We start from the raw sequence: 14,690 nt of genomic DNA, 5'->3' as shown, positions 1-14,690 counted from the left end.
CAGGTGAGGTCTCACCAATGCCCTGTACAACTGTAGTAAGACTTCCTTACTGTTGTACTCCAACCCCCTTGCAATAAACGCTAACATGCCGTTTGCCTTCCTCATTGCTTGCTGCACCTGCATAATCACTTTTTGTGTTTCTTGTACGAGGACACCCAATTCTGCCTGAACACCAAATTTGACTAATTTCTCAACATATAAAAATATTCTGCTTTTCTATTTTTCATACCGAACTGTAAAACCTCACATTTCCCCACATCATACTCCACCTGGCACCTTCTTACCCATTCACTTAGCCTGTCTATATCCCTTTGCAGACTCTTTGTGTCCTCCTCACAGCTTACTTTCCCACCTAGCTTTGTATCATCAGCAAACTTGGATGCATTGCACTCGGTCTGTTCATCTAAGTCATTGATATAGATTGTAAACAGCTGAGGCCCAAGCTCCGATCCTTGCGGCACCCCACTAGTTACAGCCTGCCAACCTGAAAATGACCCATTTATCCGCACTCTATTTTCTGTCCGTTAACCAATCCTCTATCTGTGCTAATGGATTATCCCAACTCCATGAACCCTTACATTGTGCAACAACCTTTTATGTGGCATCTTATCGAATGTCTTTTGAAAATCCAAATGTACGACATCCATTGGTTCACCTTTATCTATCCTGCTAGTTGCATCCTCAAAAAAATCGAATAAATTTGTCAAACACGATTTCGCTTACATAAAACCTTGTTGACTCTGCCGAATCATATTATGATGTTCTAAGTGCCCTGTTACCACTTCCTTAACAATGGATTCCAGCATATTCCCGACGGCAAGAGGTCAGGCTAATTGGCCTGTCGTTCCTTGTTTTTTCTCCCCCTCCCTTCTTGAACAGCGGGATAACATTTGCTGCATTCCAATCCACTGGGACCATTCCAGAATCGAGAGAATTTGGGAAGATCATAACCGATGCATCCACTATCTCTGCAGCCACCTCTTTTTGAACCCACGGATGTTGGCCATCAGGTTCAGGGGATTTGTCGGCTTTTAGTCCCATTGGTTTGTCCAGTACTTTTTCTCCAGTGATATTAATTGTATTAAGTTCCTTCCTCTCATTTAGCCCTGGTTCCCCATTATTTTTGTTATGCTTTTAGTGTCTTCCACTGTGAAAACAGAGAAAAAAAATATTTCTTTAACGTATCTGATACTTCCTGATTACCTATTATAATTTCTCCTGTCTCAGCCTGCAAGGGACCAACGTTTACTTTTGCTACTCTCTTCCTTTTTGCATCGAAACATAGAAACAAAGAAAATAGGAGCAAGAGTAGACCATTCGGCCCTTCGAGCCTGCTCCGCCATTCAATATGATCATGGCTGATTCTTAATCTCAATGCCATATTCCCGCTCTCTCCCCATACCCCTTCATGCCTTCTGTGTCTAGAAATCGATCAATGTCCTTCTTAAATATTTTCAGTGACATGGCCTCCACAGCCTTCTGGGTGGAGAATTCCATTGCTTCACCACCCTATGAATTAAGAAATTTCTCCTCATCTCAGTCCTAAATGTCCTGCTCCGTTTCATAGCCTGTGACCCCTCGTTCTGGACTCCCCAGCCAGGGGAAACATCCTCCTTGCATCCAGCCTGTCTCGCCCTGTCAGAGCTTTATACGTTTCAATGAGATCCCCTCTTTTTCTTCTAAACTCTGGTGAATACAGGCTTAGTCGATTGAATATCTCCTCATACGACAGTGCTGCTATCCCAAGAATCAATCTGGTGAAACTTCGCTGCACTCCCTCCATGCCAAGTATATCCTTTCTTCGGTAAGGAGGCCAAAACTGCACACAAACAGGTGTGGTCTCACCAAGGCCCTGAAAACTGCAGTGAGACATCTTTTCTCCTGTACTCAAATCCACTTGCAATAAAGGCCAACATACCATTTGCCTTCCTAACTGCTTGCTGCACTTGCATGCTTGCTTTCAGTGATTGGTGTACAAGGACACCCAGGTCCTTTTGTACATCAACGTTTCCCAATCTATCACAAATTAAATAATACTCTGCCTTTCTGTTTTTCCATCCGAAGTGGATAACTTCACATTTATCCACGTTATACTGCATCTGCCATGTATTTGCCCACTCAATCAACTTGTCTAAATCACCTTGAAGCCTCTTTGCATCATCCTCACAACTCACCATCCCACCTAGTTTTGTATCATCAGCAAACTTGGAAATATTACATTTGGTTGCCTCATACAAATCAGGGGACCAAAGAACGGATCCCCGCGGTACCCCACTAGTTACCACCTGCAACCCCGAAAAAGATCCATTTATTCCTGCTCTCTGCTTCCTGTCTGTTAACCAATTTTCAATCCATGCCAGTATATTAACCCCAATCCCATGTGATTTAAGTTTGTACACGAACCTCTTATGTGGGAGTTTCTCAAAGGCCTTCTGAAAATCATAATGCACCACATCCACTGGTTCCCACTTATCTATCCTACCAGTTACACCCTCAAAAACCTCCAGTCGGTTTGTCAAACAAGATTTCCCTTTCATAAATCCATGTTGGCTTTGTCTGATCCCATTGATATTTTCGAATTGTCCTGTTGTCACATCCTTTACAATAGACTCGAGCATTTTCCCGACAACTGATGTTAGGCTAACCGGTCTGTAGTTCCCTGTTTTGCCTCTCCCCCCTTTTCTAAATAGTGTGGTTACCTTTGCCACCCTCCAATCTGCAGGCATTTCTCCAAAAACTATACAATTTTTGAAGATGACAACCAATGCATCCACGATTTCCATAGCGAACTATTTTAATACTCTGGGATGCAGATTATCAGGCATTGGGGATTTGTCGGCTTTCAGTCCCATTAATCTCTCCAGCACTATTCTTTTACAAACACTAATTCCCTTTAACACCTCCTTCTCACTAGACCCTTGGTTCCCGAGCATATCTGGGAAGTTGTCTGTGTCCTCTTCCGTGAAGACAGAACCAAAGTATTTGTTCAATTGCTCTGCCATTTCCTTGTTCCCCATTATAAATTCTCCCGTTTCTGACTGTAAGGCACCTACATTTGTCTTCACTAATCTTTTTCTTTTTACATACTTGTCGAAGCTTTAACAGTATGCTTTTATGTTCCTTGCAAGTTTACTCTCATGCTCTATTTTCCCTTTTTAATCTTTTTTGCTGAATTATAAACTGATCTTGATACATTTAGTCTTATAGTCTTATAGTCTTGATACATTTTATGGCAACTTTATTTGACTCCTCTTTGGATCTAAAATTATGCTTAATTTCTTTTGTTAGCCATGGTTGGGCCGCTTTTCCTTTTGTGTTTTTGCGCCAGAAAGGAATGTATAATTGATGCAGTTCATGCATTCATTCCTTAAATGTTAACCATTGCCTATCCACCATCACGGTAATCCCCAATCTATCACAGCCAACTCACTCCTCATTCTTCGTAGTTTCCTTTGTTTAGATTTGGGACCTTAGTTTCGATTGGACTATTTCACTTTCCATCTAAATGAAGAATTCTATCATGTTATGGCCATTCTTTCCAAAAGGACCACGCAAACAAGATCATTAAGTAACCCCTTCTCATTGCACAATATCCAATTTGGGATAGCCTGTTCCCGAGTTGTCTCCTCAACGTACTGGTCTAAAAAACCATCTCAGACTCGCTCCAGGAATTCATCCTCCACAGTATTATTACCAATTAGGTTTGGCCAAGTCAAGATGTAGATTAAAGACACCCATGATTACTACAATGCCCTTGTTACATGCATCTCTCATTCCCTGTTTGATGCCATTCCCTATATTACCACTGCTGGTATTGATTCATGTTATCATGAAGAATCTTTTTTGTTTTCATTTTATTCCGTTTACCTTATTTTATGGACACTGCACAAATGGCGGATGAAAATAAAATCAGCAATCATTTTGAGAGAATTGTTGTAACCTGGAGTTCAGGTTACATGAGCTGATGCCTGATTGCTGGACGCTTAACTTTCAAATATTGATTGGTAAAAAATGGTCCTTGACTGGGCACAGTTTACACTCCAGGGATTTGAGCAGAAAATCTGGGCTGACACTCCAGTGCAGTACTGAAGGAGCGCTGCACTGTTGGAGATGCCGTCTTTCGGATGAGTCGTTAAACTGAGGACCTCACAGGTGGATGTAAAAGATCCCATGGTACTATTCGAAGAAGAGCAGTGGAGTTCTCCCCGATGTCCTGGCCAATATTTATCACTCAACCAACATCTAAACAGATTATCTCATCATTTTCTTCATTGCTGTTTATGGGAGCTTGCTGTGCTCAAATTGGCTGCCTGCATTACAACAGTGAGTACAGTTAAAAGTATTTCATTGATTGTAAAGCGCTTTGGGACAACGTGACACTGGGAAAGGCGCTATAGACATGCAAGACTTTCTATCTTTCTCATTCTGCATGGGGTCATTTGACTGAGATAATCTGATACACCCCTCTACCCATGATTCCTCTCTTGAATTGTGCTTTTTGCATACATAAATATTGTTTTTTTTTTAATGTATATACGTGTAGATTGCCCACGTCTATTTTTCTGATTGGAAGAATTTTGATGAAGAAGATTCTCACGCCCGAAACGATAACCTTTGTTTTTTCAGATTTCGAATATTTTGCTTTTTGTTGCAGTGCTGTGGGACCCTGTGTTTACTAACACAGCAGAAGGGGGAAGAGTACAGGCTGATTTAATACAGAATACAGCAGGTCACTGGGAAAGTTACACACTGTACAGTGCAGCTGATAAAACTCCTGCTGCAAATAAAAGGCAGGGTCAGTTACACAATACTGAGTGACTTTATTGTGCAGCCTCCAGGCATCATCTTTAAAACTGTCAAAATTAAACCCAAAATCTGTTCCCCCAGAACAGACATTAACTGGCTCGCCTGCTTCATCTGCTGCTGATCTGCTTCTGCACTCACCCACTCCAAGCTGATTACAATGAGTTGTTTTATGATTATTTCGTGCTCTCTGTGTGTTAATCACATTCCTGTCTCTACCTTGCTGTTTTTTTTATCTGTCTGCCTTTCACTGGTTCTGTCTCTCTGTCAATATAATTATCTTTCTCAGTCTTCTTTCTGGCATTTTTCTGTCTTGTTACTTCACCCTCTTTTAATTTCTATCTCTGTATCACTGTTCCATTTCTACATTTTTTCTCTGTCACCCTTTGCTTCTCTCTTTATATCTCGATGTTTCTGTCTTCCATCTTTATCTCTTCTTTCCATTTGCCTCGCTGTCCCTCTCGCTCGTTCTCTCCCCACTCTCTCTGTCTATCTCTGTCTTTTTTGCCTTCTCACCCCCTTTTCAACTCTTTCTCTCTCTTTCGCTCAGCCTTTCACTCTCTCTGTTCTGTCTCTCCTTTTCTTTATTTCTCTCTTCACTTTCTCCATCTCTTTCTTTTTTATGAATTCACAATCAACTTTAATTTCGTTGTACGCAGACTCCGTAAATGCATAATTAATTCTTGCACATTAGTCCAACATTACCTTTTATACAAATGAAGAAAAAGTAACAGTAAAATTGGATGTTTTTTTCAACATAAAAATACCCATTTCTTCTGTTCAGATACATATAGAGTAATTATATTCATAAACATATTTATTTACATAGCTGTCTCCGCAGTTCAGAATTAATTCATTGTGTAAAGTGTTTTGAGATGTGTTCATATAAAGGGCACTGCAAAAATTCCGTTTTAATGAATTACATTGTCCATTTGTAGACCAGAAAATATCCGCCTCTTTCTTTTGTTGTCTCACTTTGTCTCTTTTGCTGTCTGTCACTCTCCTGCACTGATTCTTTCTGTGTCTCCAGTTCTCTTTGTTTCACTTCTTTTGTCTCTATCGCCCTGTTTCAATCACTCTTTGCAATTTTCCCTGTGTGCCTCTCACTTTCTGTCCACTTTCCTTCTGCACCTCTGAGTTTCTTTCTGCATTTGTCCACCTGTTTCTCTCAACCAGCTCTCGCTGGTAAATTCCCTCTCTTTCTCTTAATCTGTGTTATTCATTTCTTGTCTCTGATTTCTAATGGAAATATGCTCCTTTCCTGTTTGTGCTTTTTCTCCCTGTATTTCTTTCTCATTATATTTTTCTCCTTTCATGTTTTTCCATCTCTCTTGTCTTTTCTATTTATCTTCCTGTCCCCTCTCTGTTTCTGCCCTTTATTCTTTCTCCCTCTCTCCCTCTTTTCTGTTTATTTCTTTTTCTTTCCGATTGTCTCGAGCTGTTTCTCCATCCAAATCTCTTACTCTGTTTCTTTCCGTCTTTCTTTAACTTGTTAACTGTTCTTTTCTCTCTGCCGCTTTCTGCTCTTCGGTCACTTTCACTTTCTTTTTCTCTACGTCTTCCTTTCTATCTCTTTCTTCACTAGTTCTTTCTCAATTATCTGCTTTTCTCTCTGTTTATGGCTCTAACTGTCTCTCATTTCCCCTTTCTATCTGCCTCTATATGTAAGTTTATCTCCATGTGTAACCCTGTCTCTTCCTCTCCATGCATCTATCTATCTATCTATCTATCTATCTATCTATCTATCTATCTATCTATCTATCTATCTATCGATCTATCTATCTGTTTGTTGGTCTGTCTGTCTGTCTATCTCTCTCTGTCATTCTATCTCTCCATTTATGTGGAGTGCACCCATTCCGATCAGGCCCACAGTAGCTACTTTCATTGACAGGTTTGCCCATTTTGCAGGGCGGCCATTTCGTTGAAGTCCAGTTGAGCTCTTTCGTGCCGCCTGTTGGAGCAACAATTCATGTGTTGTCTGCAGAGCGAATCACGCCTCAATGGGGCAGATTATCAATATAATGTAACATCAGAATCAGATGTAAGATTATTTCAGCGAATATAAAATGTACTTTCCATCCGGTGGGTAGTGCAGGGGGTGGAGTATGAAATGGCTAGAAATAGTTATTGTGCTTGAAACCCTTCAGCCCTTTCTACGATTTAACGAATTTAACAATTAGATTGAGTGGGTATTTCACCGCGTTCTTCAGCTCCTCTCTGAATTTAGCCTGGGTCAGGACATAAATACACGTGTTTGTGCAGGAACTGAGAAGCTGCAGCATTCCTGATGTGGCTTCTGTGATATAACGAGGGTCAGTGAATGAATTATAATACCGAGTGTCTGAAATTCGCCGATAAATGTTATTTACAACCTGGGTCACCCATAATAGGATAAAACTGCCCGATATACTGAAGAGTAAAATGATGGATTTCTTTCGGTTCTCCATCTCTGGATCCTTCTGATTCTCTTCATTGCTGCGGCCCCGGAGTCCCCTGCGGACTCGACTGGCCACTAAAATACGTCTGACCGTCAGAACATTGAGCAGCAAAATCAGAAAGAACGGGACACAAGGGGTTAAAATGAGGTGAAATAACTCAAATGCGGCCCACACTGGGGAAGTGCGGAAGATCACTTTAAAGACACAATACCGGGGAACATTATCAATTATAAGGTAAGGTTGATATATAAAGTACCAGGGAACACTCTCTAAACAGCCCAACACACTCACTGTTCCTATAACTACAGCCGCCATTTTCTCGGTGCAATATTTTGTTTTAAGATTCTCACAAGAAATGGCCACAAATCGATCAAAGGTGAAAGCGACTGTCAGCCAGACAGAAACCACCGTGGCTGCAGAACCCAAGAACATAATGGGACGACACACGGGAGTAATGAACAAGAGTGAATTGGGGAAATAACTTAGACCAACCCGTGTCAATATCAGATCAGTGATAACGACCAGGAGATCGGCCGCTGCCATTCCCAGCAGGTAGCGACTGATACACTTGGAGAGCCCGCACTTTCCTCGGGCCAGGATCACAATCGCCAACAAGTTAACTGTAAGAGAGAGAAAAGGAAGCAGAGAAATTACTGATCAGACCTGGAGCCAAAGCAGCAATTTGACAGGATCTGGGGTTAAATTTCCAGCTTTGTTGCTGCATCGAACGGTGGAAACTGATTCATTCACCTGGGCAGCGCTTTCGGGCAGAGAAATATTTATAAACTCAATGATCAATAATGAATTGTGAAATCGATAAAGAAAGTGAATAAATGAGCACCGGATCCACTGGAAGGGCCGAGTGAGAGCGCAGTGCTGGTGGGGAAGGGAGAAGGAGTTTTACCGAGCGGGAATCCAACGGGTTAAAGCCGAATTTGGGCTCCAGACTGACGGGAAAGAGAGCGAAGGCCGGAAAGGTGAGGGGACAGGGGGAGGTGCAGCTGGTTTGTTGCCCTGGGTTAAGAGAACCGACAGAGGCTGACACAAAACGGGGAAAGGCCGAAAGCGGTGGCCGTGAGTTTGAGGCTTCGGATCGGATTGGAAGAGGCAGCTGGAGACCGAGGCAATGAGTGAGATTGGGAGGGAGACAAGGAAAAGGACATGTCGGAGCAGGAGGGGAGTTAGGAGCAGGTTGTTTGGGATAGCGGATAAACTGAAGCAATGGATGAGGAGACAGAGGATTCAATGTGGTGGTTGGAGAGACTGGGATTCACAGGGAGAGACTGCAGCAGAGTGTGAGAGGAAATCTAATCTATCGGTCCCACTAACACAATCCAACTAATACACTGAACGGTTCATTTCAGTGGTTATTGGTGTCAGGGAACAGCTGGTTGGATATAAAATGTGTTAATTAAATTTACTTTGCACATTCAATTAAAACTAAATTAAAATATATGAATTAAATTAACCACGTTCTTCAGTGAATTCTGCTGATTCTGAGTTTTTGAATACAGTATCCTAATAATTCATTAGGATCAAGAAATCACGAATTCTATTCTTTAAATACATTTGAATTATGTTTATTTATTCAGTCAGTGAATAAGGAAAAGTAACAATCACCAAAATAGACTGAGGTCCTGATAGCGATAAACACACTCAGCGAGAGTGCAATAAAACTCTCACAATCTGACAATTTCCTATTGACATCTTCAAGTCACATTTCCTCTTCATAATTGCACTGGAAGCTTCAACAGTTCATTCCGATGAATGATTCACCGCATGACCGCTTTATCTCTGTCTCTCTCCCATTCTCTCTCTCTCTCTCTTCTCATGTTCTTTTCCCCCCTCCCTCTCGTTTTCCGTCTCCGTCTCTGTCTCTATCGCTTCTCTATCTATTATTCTGCCATCTCTACTCTTTCTCAATGCCCCTTTTCACATCCGATTCAATCCTAACATCCTGCAGCGCATTCTGTTCACCAGCGCCGTGTTCCACGGATCCGATTCTCAGTTTCAGTTTGTTAAATTGTGAATCCTCTGTGGAATAGTTTAATGTTACTACAGAAGATCTAAGTCTCCACCTGTTCACCTGCACTGTTAACTTCATCTGCAAATCATGGAAGAAACAGAATCAAATGTCTCTTCCAGACAGACCTCACAATAATTGAAATTCCTTCTCCTGTAATTATAAAGTACACCATTAGATGGAGCTGTTGTTCAATTCACAAAACGCCAACATCACCGCTGCTGCAAAGAATCGACAGACAAATAGAAGGGCTCAGGATTCCAATGGATACAGTGCAAACTGATTTATCATACCCTCAAAACATTGCATTTTACAATGAACTCATCCACCGTGACACAGAGAAGGAGATGTGAAAGAGTCAGCAGCAAACTCAGTTCAGTAGCCAGAACTTTGGAGCTGCGCCAGATACACACAATGAAATAATATTTCATAAGAGTGAGAACCAATAAATACATTGAAATCCCAGTTAAGCTGAACCATGTTACTGGGGAGGGAGGACATTGCGCTGCCTCCTTGTAACACTGCGACCGTGAGCTGTCTCGTCATCAATCACTCAAAACACATTTTTGAAAAAATACTGCAGGACACGTTCGTTCCACAACATGAAACTGTTCCGAGCTCCTGATGGTCTGATACCAGCTCTTAGCCCAGACACCTGATTCCAATACATTTAGTACAGAGAATAATTCAGTGACAATGCCAGGGTTGGACATAAAAAGTTCATTATAAAAATAAAGGAATTGCTACAAGACCGAAAGTTTACAATTGAAGAGATGCCATTATTGAACAGTACACTTAGTGCAGACAATTATCCATTGACAAGGTCAGGGTTGGATACACAAGGATCATTACTGATCAGTCCTGTAACTAAAAGAGCAGAGACTCCATCAGTCAACTGCTAGAACAGAACAGGCGACTGTGTGAGACATTCAGGGAGCAAAAATATTTTGCCAAGTACAGCAGCACAGTTATCACCGATTTACACCACAAACAGCTGAGATAACAGCTTACCCGGCACTCCAATTACTGCAAGGGCAGGATAGTAAATATCTTCTATCTGATAAATTATTGGATATTCCATTTCTGTGAGAAGCAGTCACTTCCGTTGTTGTGGAAACCATAACTCCGGCAGGTACTCTGAGCTGATACATTCCAATGAACCCTGATTTATACAGGGGACAAGACTCCACTGACACGGTTATACTCGTGATCATTGCTATTAGTTACAGTCACTTAAACAAACACATTACATCAGCAGCTTTGACTCCGATATAAATAATGCGGTGGATATAACACAAACATCTCAAAGTCCAGGACATTATCTTAATGAGGCCTCTCTCAGGAATAAAGTTAAAATCTGTACTCATACAGGACTGATCCAACAATAATGAGCGGCTTCATTTACAGTTTTCATATAATTGTATTGTCCATGTTCACTCTTGGCGATTCATTTACAATTTATACCGATTTATCCGCAGTGTACATTAAATCCAGTGTCTCAACCAGACCCGTTCCACTCTTTTCCTGCAGTTTCCCAGTTATAATATGAATTCTGAGTCTCCAACACGAGGAGATTTAAAGGGCAGGTTGAGGATTGCAGCCTAGAAATGACTGTGGGTGATATTAGGGGACGGAGACTGAAAGTGCCCCATTGAGATTCCTCACTTATCGTAACTTTGACGTCGTATTCGACCCCGTGCTGAGCTTCTGACCCCATATCCTCTCCATCACAAAGACAGCCTACTTCCGGGTCCGGAATAACTCCCGTTCCACTCCCCCTGCCAATCTGCTACTAAAACCCTTACCATGCCTTTCTACCCTTTCTGGCCTTTGTTCACCTCTCCGGCATCTCCAAAAACTTCAACTCATCCAAAACTCTGCTGTCTGTCACCTTTCCCTCACTAACTCCTTCACCAATCATCCAAGCCCTTACTGAGCTGCATTGGCTTCCAGTCTCCGAAGTCTTTATTTTTTTCTTTCTTAGAAACTTAAATACTTAAGAGCCTCACCCCTCCATATCTCTGCAACCGCCCCCAGCTTTACAGCCCTCTCTCTTCTCCTCCACCCCTAGCTGCTTGTGTATCCATACTCTCTTTGGCCGACTTTTGGCAGCTTATTCTTAAGCCACATCCACGCCCCAGAATGTGTTCCCTAACTCTCCCCATCTCCATTACTCCCTTTCAGCTGTCAGCTGTGATTCAGTGGGTGGCACTCTTGCCTCGGAGTTGGAAGCTGTGAAGATTGTGAGTTCATAGACCCATTCCAGACACTTGAACACAAAATCTTCAGTTCAGTGCTGCACTGAGGTAATGCTGCACTGTCAGAGGTGCCGTCCTTCAGATGAGACGTTAAACGGAGGACCAGTCCGTCCCCTCAAGTCGATGTACAAAATCCCATGGCACTATTGGAAGAAAAGCAGGGAAGTTCTCCCCGGTGATCTGGCCAATATTTATGCCTCAACCAACATCAGTAAAACTAGATGATCTGCTAAATTTCACATTATTGTTTGCAGGATCTTGCTGTGTGCAGTTTGGCCGTTGTGCTTCTTACATTACAAAAGTATTTCTTCGGCTGCAAAGCACTTTGGAAATAGTGAGATCGTGAAATGCGCTAAAAAATGCAACTTTCTTTCTTTCTTTCTATCCATCTCTTGCTCCAATATTTTGTCATTTCTACGGATATCTCCTTCTTTGGCTGGGGTCCATTTTTGTCTGATTATATTTCTGTGAAGCACCTTTAATTTTTATCCATGTTAAAGGCGCTTTATCAATCCAGGTAGTTATTGTTATACTTTACCATCCTCCTCTGTCTTCATCCCACCATTGGTGGCCATTCCTTCACACAACTAAAACCAACCTTATCCCCTCCGTCTCTCGTTTTACACCCCCCTTAAACCCTCCTTGCCGGAGGATTTCATCACACCTCCTGATTCCGTTTGTGCCTTTTACTTCCAGCCCCTGTGAATCCCCTTGGGAATGTTTATTCCATTAAAGGCGGCCTGTGAATGCAAGTTGTTGTTGATTTTCATTGGAATGTGTTCATTAGTTGTCCACTGTGTGAGCAAAAGTAATTACTGGGCTAATATTCTTGTACCAGAAAGAGATTTCTATAATAGGCAGACTTGATAAGATACATTAATTTCGGCAACGACTCGCACAAATCTTTTTGTTAGAACAACATAAGTTGGTTTGTCTACAGACAGCGCATTGAAATAGGTTTGACCCTCTGTGAGACAACATTTAGGGAGTCTGCTATCGAAGATGAGACCAGCTACAGTGACTAAGATGAAGATTTATTGGTTATTTGTCTTTTTTCTCTTTGGTTTTAACTCATTTTACTGCACCCTGAATGATGACTGGGATGAAGCTTTAATTGTTATTCTCTTCGGTTTGGGGCTGATTCACTTTTTTTGCCATCCAATCTGCGATGTCACTGCTCCCTGGGGCTGATTGAGAAAGACCCCGGATGTTCTGACATTGTGGTGCCTTGGTATGAAATTAGATTGTTGTTTTTGGTACGGGAGGGAGAGAGAAATCCATTGGATACGTGTAGACCAGTGGTTCTAACCTTATTTGTGGAGAAACTCTTAGAATTCATCATTAGATCTAAATCTGTGGAGCAGGTAGCAGTGCTCGGGTTAATCAAGGAATGTCCATGTGCCAAACCCCACGAAGTCCCACTGTTTGTAGAGATGATTTGGGCTTCGGCCGACGGAGGGCAATCTCTAATTCTGCTGATAAACAAAAGCAGAGTTTGGCAAAATATGAAGACGGTTATATCAATATTAAAGAACGATGCAGGCAGCTTGGCTGGATTGAGCAGACACGAGGCAGCTGTATTTTAATGTAAAGTGAACGATATTGGAAGCAAATCAATAAATTTGTGTATACAGTTAATGAAAAGACGCCGAATGATTTTGAATAAAAGTGAGAATTAATCGTCAAATGTGTAATTCCATGGAATTGTGACGGCAGCTCCATAAATCATAAACAAATGCAAAGAGCATTTTGAATTTTATAAGTAGGGTCATACAGTACAAATATAAAGAAGCAATGACAAATTTGTACAAAACATGGGTTAGCCCACATTTCCAGAGTATTGTGTGCAGCTTTGTGCATCCCATTATAGAAACTACATGAACGCCATGGAGAGCACAGTGTAGATTCACTCTAAGAAGCCAAGGAAGGGAAACAGTATCTGGGTTCAATATTGGAATTATTTCTACAGAAACAGAGAAGGCTGGGGGGAAAACAACGTATAGGACAAGGAGGGTGAAGAATTCCTAAAATGTGTTTTGGAGAACTTTGTAATCTGTATGTTTCGAGCCCAAAGTGGAAGGAGGCAGTGCTGGATCCAGTTCTATGGAATGAAGTAGGGCAAGTGGAGTGTGTTTCATTGGGAGAACATCTGGGTAATAGTGATCATAATATAATTAGGATTAAAGCAGTTACAGAAAGGGACAAATGAAAATCAGCGGTGAAAATACCCAACGGGAAGAGAGACAAGGTCAGTGCTTTGAGAAGGGATAGAACCATAGATCCATCGAAAAGATTCAGCATAGAAGGGGGCCATTCGGCCCAACGAGTCCGCACCAGCTCGTAGAACAACCAGGTGCCCATTCTAATCCCACCTCCCAGCACCCGGTCTGAGCCCTACAGCTTTCAGCACTTTGGCTGCAGATCCAGGGACTTTTTAGAAGAGTTGAGGGTCCCAGCCTCCACCACCAAATCGGGCAGCGAATTCCATACACCCACCACCCTCTGGGTAAAAAAGATTTTCCTCATGTCTCCTTTAATCCTTCCGCCAACCAGCTTAAATCGATGTCGTTTAGTTCTTGAACTCTCCGCTAGTGGAAACAGGTACTTCCTGTCTACTCTATCTGGGCCACTCATAATTTTGTGCACCTCAATCATGTCACCCCTCAGCCTCCTCTGCTCCAAGAAAAACAACCCCAGCCTATCCAACCTCTCCTCGTAGCTGCAACTTTCAAGCACTGGCAACGTTCTTGTAAATCTTCTCTGCACTCTCTCCACAGCAATTACGTCCTTCCTGTAATGTGGTGACCAGAACTGCGCACAATACTCCAGCTGTGGCCTTACCAGCGTTTTATACAGTTCCATCATTCCATCCCTGCTTTTGTATTCTAATAACGGAGAGCATTCTGTCTGCCTTCTTCACAACCTTATCGACCTGTGCTGCCACCTTCAGGGACCTGTGCACATGCACTCCGAGGTCTCTCACTTCCTCGACCCCTCTCAATATATTCCCATTCACTGCGTATTCCCTTTTACTGTTTGCCCTCCCGAAGTACATTAACTCACACTTCTTTGGGTTGAACTCCATTTGCCACTCTTCCGCCCACTCCACCAACCCATTGATATCATTTACACGGCCAATTTTTGTGTTGTCTGCAAATTTACCAATTA

General features: G+C 42.1%; 1 pseudogene; it reads right to left on the bottom strand.

The window, feature by feature from the left end:
- Positions 1 to 6,956: 6,956 nt before the first annotated feature.
- On the bottom strand, positions 6,957 to 10,345 carry LOC137315779 (probable G-protein coupled receptor 139; annotated as a pseudogene).
- Between the last annotated feature and the right edge of the window lie 4,345 nt (positions 10,346 to 14,690).

The sequence above is a fragment of the Heptranchias perlo genome, unplaced genomic scaffold (genome assembly GCF_035084215.1).
Source record: "Heptranchias perlo isolate sHepPer1 unplaced genomic scaffold, sHepPer1.hap1 HAP1_SCAFFOLD_56, whole genome shotgun sequence".
Lineage (NCBI taxonomy): Eukaryota > Metazoa > Chordata > Chondrichthyes > Hexanchiformes > Hexanchidae > Heptranchias > Heptranchias perlo.
This window is presented reverse-complemented; position numbering and strand designations above follow the sequence as displayed.